Genomic DNA, 6691 nt, shown 5'->3' with positions numbered 1-6691 from the left:
ATCTTACTAATGTAAGATCTTAATAACAGTGGAAACCAGGCACAAGGTATGAGAACGCTTTGTACTGTCTTTCCAATTTTTTTTGTAAACCTAAAACTATTGAAGAAACAAAGTCTTTTTTTAATGTGGTTATTGGGTTCAAAAAGTCAATAGACAAGTTGAAATAGGAAGCCGAAGAATTTTTCCAAACTGTGAAACAAACAAACAAAAAACAACAACCAAGAAAATGGAAGATAGTTGTAAAAAGATAAAAGATATAAATGATTAATTTGGGTTCCAGAAAGAGAAAACAAGAAAAAAAGGAGAGAAGGAATTATCAAAGAATGAGTACAAGAACATTTATGAAATAAGACATGAGTCTTCAAAATAGAAGTATTGACCAGCTTCTAAGCAGGATAAATAACAAAATAAAAACTTTTAACTATAATGTTCAGTTGTAGTATTGTTTGAAAACATACAATTCTGCTATAGGAGAAAAGAAAACAAATGGAATGGACAAAACTCACATATCTTAAGTACATAGAAATAGTAGTGGAGAATGTGTGCGTTAAACATAGAAGGGCTAGAAGAACCAAAAAATGAGTAACATTCATGAGGTATTAAGTATACATAAGGCACCCAGATACTAAATATTCATGAAATATTGAATACATACCAGGCACTAAATACTCAGAGTTCACTGAAAATACACGAGACACGAAGCACTCAGAATCCAGAGGCCTAATTCAACCACCCATCAGTGATGCCCATTCTGGTTCCATGTGTCCTCTGCTCAAGTAACAATAATAAAACCCATGGCCACTGAGCAGGATAATCGGCTAGACGTAGCTAAGGCCAGGCATGCTTGTCCTGTATGTCTCTAACACAGCAAATCGGTGCCAGGGCAGCTTCCATTTGTGAGCCTCCTTGCTTAAATACCATCCAACTCTGGTCCTACTAACCTACTGTCAGTGGAGGAGATGAAGGAGGATGTGACAGAGAGAGGAAATAGGAGAGAAGAGAGAGAGGATAGAGGACAGAGGAGAGAGGACAGAGGGGAGAGGGAGAGGGGAGACAGGGAGACAGGGAGACAGGGAGAGAGACATGAGCATTGTGTCCCCAAGAACGAGCAGTGCTCTTCTACCCTGCATACACCTTATCCTAAGGGTTAACTTACTTGATCATTTTCCCTTACTTCCTTGCTATATGTTTTAAACTAATTTACTAAACAGTGTGCTCTGAACATTTTAATTTAGACTGAAAGTCTCTCTCTTCTGTCACCTCTGGAGTATTATGCTGACACTACCTCTGCCAGGACACGTACGTGAAAGCTACATGGCATCTGGACAATTTTTCACATGACAATATGCAGATACATCACTGTAAAATTTCAGAACACTAGGAATGAAGAGAAAATTTAATGCTTTCAGAAAGACAAAAGACTTCACTTACGAAAACAAAACAAAACAAGAATGAGGCAAAAGATTTCTGGTCGGCAAAACTGACACTAGAAGACAAACGAGTTAATTCTCCAAAGAGCTGAAAGTTACGTTCAAAGTACAATCTAGACACTACCGAAATATCAATAAAGTGCAGATGCCTAATGAAGTTATTGTCAGGTATGCAAAGATTCTAAAAGCTTACCTCCCCCACGCCCTTTGTCTGGAGATACTTGAGGATGTGATCTGGCAAAATGAAGGAGTAAACCAAAAATCAGGAAGACATAAGATACAGGTAACTGGAAAACAAAAGATGCATGGACCTTTCCAGATGTATGGCACTATGCATGAGGCTTAAAAATGCAATAAACACAAAATCAAGAAGGACATTATGGTCATGGTGGAGGGGATGGCACTACTGAGGCAGAGCAGGCCAGGCACAAAGACATAGGATTTCTATCATTGGCCAGAAGAATCCTTTGGTGAAATGGAAAGTACACTAGCTCTTCAGCAGTATATTCAACAGAACATGAGAGCAGATTGCTCCAATACTGACAAAATTCTTGAAGCATCTGAAAGCTAAGATGGAGGTTTATGGAAGTATGAACATTTAAGGCAATTCTATCTTAAGCTAAATGGACTTGCTATCAAACTTCAGCGTGAATGCCATCCAGATATATGTACAGATGACAGCAACTGAATAATAGGTTTTCCTTCGTGCAGCTCATAAAACTCTGAAAGATTGTCCTGATATAGACTATATTAGACACACACTTGATAGTGCTATATGTCTTCTGAAGAGCAGAAAATATTTTCCCAGCATCTGTACCAAAACTAGAATCAGTATGCCATAAGATTTACAGAATATTTTCAGATGCTTATTTTTCATCACTGGCAAATATTTGATGAATATAAAAATGAAACATTTTTGTGTCATCGGTTTACTAAATTTGCAATAAAATATAATTTGATGTCCAAAGATAATATGATTGTACCAATTTTAGAAGAGGAAGTTCAGAATTCAGTTTCTGGGGAAAGTGAAACATAAAAGGAATCATATAGAAAAAATGTGCTAATCATATAATTAACATTAATTACGTACTGCACATATCATTTTAGACACATCAATCATGTATCCATATTACAGCCTCGCTGTTTAGTATAGGTAGGTTTTGTATGCTGAATGTGGCCTTTTAAATTGGAAAATACTTTTTAAGTTATTTGTGAGCTGTATATTCACCAGTGTTGCACTTATGGTTTTTAAATAAGATTAGTATCATTTGTTTATAATGCCTGTTAATAAAAGAATAACGGTTTGGTTAAATAAAAAAAAAAGACAACTGTAAGAAAAAAATAAAGGTATTTAGAAACAATAGAAAAAAAATAAATCTAGACAAGGCAGAAAAATGTAATCAAAGCAAATCCTTTGACCCTACAATGAAAAATCTTTATGTAATCATAATGTAAGTACTATTTTTCAACTTTGTAGAGTTAGAATTAACCTATAGATATGCCTTAATTATATTCACGGAGAAAATTTTAAATGTTTCAACAATGGTGTGTGAAGGTAAAACTACAAATGGCAAACACTGAGAGAAAATGAGAGACGAAAGCTGCAGCAAGAGGTAAGGAGACTAATATTTTCATCTGACAAAGCAGGGAGTCAAGAGACAACCTTTGTATCTGGTAATACAAGAAATAATGATGTAAATATTTTGTTTAAATTTCCAGAGGTAACCAATTTAGGAACTAGAAAGAGTACTGAAACTATTTGGGAATGAATGCAACAGAACTGTTTTTCGGTGGACTAATTTCTCATCTATCAGAGTGAAATTAATAGATACTTTCTAAAGTTGGTAAGTAGTATATACTAAGTATACTAAATCATACACTTAGCAACATGGAGGAACCATCAGAAGAATTAAAAACAGAAACTATTAAACAAATTACAAATAATCATCTCTAGAGAGATGCACTTGGGAAGATGTTGGCCAGGGGACTGTGACTTCAGGTTCTAAGTCCTTTTCTATCATTTTTATAAAACTATGTTCTCACATTGCTTTGATAAGTATGTGCATGGTCCTCACTGTAGGCTGCCACCAGGCATGTGGCTCAGCATCTGCCCTTTGCAACCAACAGTAAGGACTGGAACTGAGATATTGGGCACCTCTTCTTGCATTAAGCTAGCCTTAGTTAAGTTTAAACACACAGCACAAAATAATTTTTTAGCAATTGGAGTCATTCACAATTACAAGTTCAGCCCATATATCCTGCAAAACATTGATTCCTGCTGTGGCAAGACCCCCCCAAATAGAAAAATCTGGTCTTGCTCAATCTGTTCATCGTACATCATAAGTTCTTTCCACTCCCAAATGTCCTCTTATACCTATCTCCTCCACCTCCACTGTCTCTCTCTCTCTCTCTCTCTCTCTCTCTCTCTCTCTCTCTCTCTCTCACACACACACACACACACACACACACACACACACACACTTGGACACAGGTTTTACCTATCTGGCAAACTCGTAGTTATCTTTTAATCCTTCTTATGGTACCTGGGCCATGGTAGGGTCTCAGAAAAACATTTATTGAGTAAACATGCCAGGGCATGCCCTGCGTGTGAGTGTCTGTTCCCCACTTGGAGTGATCTTCAAAGCAAGGACCAAGTCTTTTCAGTCATGGCTTCACAGCAGATTGATTTAAGGCTTAATAAGCAATAAGTGGAATTTTGAAAGAACATTTATTAAATTGAAAAACAGTGAATATTAAATACAATTATATAAATCAAAATTTTATAGTTCAACAGAAGTTCCATAAATGTCAATGTTTTAATCCACTATTAATTCATGCATTTTGGCTAAGTCATTGTGTCTTAAGTCAAATTTAATACTATTGAATTCAAAACTTTTTTTTTTCAAAATTACCTTCACCATTTTTATGCTCCGAAAGAAGTTTCTTTTCTCTATAATTTAAGCAGTGTGTATTTATTGGTTTAATGGTATAGGCCCATTAAAAATATGAAGTTTCTAAGAGCTTGGTTTCTAGAGTTAAATTACCTGGGTTCAAATCCTTATCTCCACCATGTAATAACTGCATATTTGGGGGCAGATTATTTGACCTCTATGTGCCTCAGTTTCCTCATCTTTTAAATGGGAATAACAATAATAAGGCCTCATATGATCATTGAGCAGATTAAGTGAACTGTGCATACATTAGTCTGCTCAGGCTGCCATATAGAATACCACAGAAGGGATAAGTTAAAGAACAGAAATTTATTTTCTCACAGTTCTGGACATTGGAAGTCCAAGACCAAGCTGTCAGCAGGGCCGATGTCTGGGAAGGGCTCTTCCCTGGGGTTGCAGAGGGCAGCTTTCTTATTATGTGTTCACATGGCCTTTTTTCAGTGCATAAGCTTGGAGGGAGAGAGAATGAGGGTGCATGGGCTCTCTGGTGTCTCTTCTTATGAGGCCCCATCATTGTGACCTCATTTAACCTTAATTACTTCCTTAGGGGCCTCACCTACATTGATAGCCACACAGGGGAGTTAGGATTTCAACATGAATTCCAGGGGGACTCAAACCTTCAGTCCATAACAGTGCATGTAAGGCAGTTAGCGGACTAGCGGGTGTACATGGGCAATAATGTTAACGGTTTGGTAAGCCTCTTTCTGTGTACAAGAAGAATCATGCTGGGCCTCTCAGATGCAATCCCACAAATAATTATCTTATGCCTCAACCTATTGCTGGCTTAAATTTGATCCATACTCTGAACAAAAATATTGGAAATTAAAGCAAGGAGGTAGGTGTAAACCAGGCAAGATGTTAATGGTGAGAGAAAACCAGGAGGCAGGAGCCACAACAAGGGAGCAGATCAGAGCAAAGCAGAGAATTTGAAAAGAGATGAGATACGAAGGAAAAGAAAGAGAAGGCAGAGAAAGGGGTAGATAGTGAGAGAGACTGACAGACAGACGGACAGAGAGGAGGACAGGCTGTTGACTCAGCAGGGCTCTAAGAGCACCTCTATTGGTGTCTTTCCAACACCCCTGGGATCGGTTCAGCTATATAGACTCAGAATATTGATTTTGTCTTCTCATCAAGAATGAGCCACCTTTTGGAAAGCAACTCTTAGTAAACAAGTCCATGGAAATAAAAAGAATTTTATAATAAGCATATTTATTTTTAAAATAGACACAGCTTCCCAAAGTCATGAATGCCAGAGCCTGCTCCCCTGGTGCCTGGTATTGATGTACTTGAGAATAAAATCAGCAGTTAGAAAATTGCTCTTGGTAAGCAAAGCATTAGATCAAAGGATGGCCTAGAGGTGTGCTTCACAAGGAAGGGACCCAGTATATAACAGTCTTCATTTGCTTCCAGCATTTCCAGATTGCTCATCCAGGTTTTTTCTTTACTTTTCTTGTTTAGTGTCTCTCTGGCAAAACAAAACAAAAACCTAAAGCTTGGAAAACTAATTTCATCGAAAACCTGCTTCAGTTTCCTGGAGGCAGGACCAGATGGGTGTTTGAAATATTTTATGGCATTTAATCCTCAATACCATCCTCTAATTTTCAGATAAAAAAATCAGGGTCAGAGACATTGCAAATGACCTAGGCGAGATCACAATCTGGTTAGACCTTGAAAGGGGATCTAACCATGAAACATAATTGTTGGAGATTTCTGAACACAAAGATATACAAATGTTAAGAGCCCACATCGTGAGAACTCGGTGGTTAGAGAATGTGTAGATGGAAGAGAACTATCCACATGCTACTGAATACTAGTAATCAACAAATATTTAGTGTCGTCTTGAAGTTTCTTATATTTGACCTCTGGGATGGAATGAAAACCTCGGTGATTTTTCATAAGGCAAAGGACAGTTATGATTTAAAGCTTATTAATAATGTAGGCTGTGTCCCTATGCTGAGGCAAAGAGGGCACAGCTGAATCAAAATAGATGTCTTCTAATTAAAAACAAATGCAACTCTGACAAACATGATTAGAACAAGTTACTTTCACTAGAAGGAAAGATACCCTGAGATTGTGTGATGGCAAACATCTGGATTTTGGGGAATGGATGACAGCTGAATTGAATTGTACATGTTTGGACAGCTGGATTATATCATATTTAGAGCAGTGTCTTCTCACCACCCTTGCCCCAGCTTCCCACCAAACAAAATAAGTTAATTCTCCAAAGCAGTCCCAGGTCATGTTTCTAATCTCCACTGGTGCACAGATAAATGGGGCTGGAGGCCTTCACTTTATCAAGTGATTGACCTG

General features: G+C 37.5%; 1 pseudogene; it reads left to right on the top strand.

The window, feature by feature from the left end:
* The first annotated feature begins 1820 nt into the window (after positions 1-1820).
* Positions 1821-2466, top strand: LOC105293809 (annotated as a pseudogene).
* Positions 2467-6691: the final 4225 nt, after the last annotated feature.

This window comes from Pteropus vampyrus, unplaced genomic scaffold, assembly GCF_000151845.1.
Source record: "Pteropus vampyrus isolate Shadow unplaced genomic scaffold, Pvam_2.0 Scaffold77, whole genome shotgun sequence".
Classification (NCBI taxonomy): Eukaryota; Metazoa; Chordata; class Mammalia; order Chiroptera; family Pteropodidae; genus Pteropus; species Pteropus vampyrus.
This window is presented reverse-complemented; position numbering and strand designations above follow the sequence as displayed.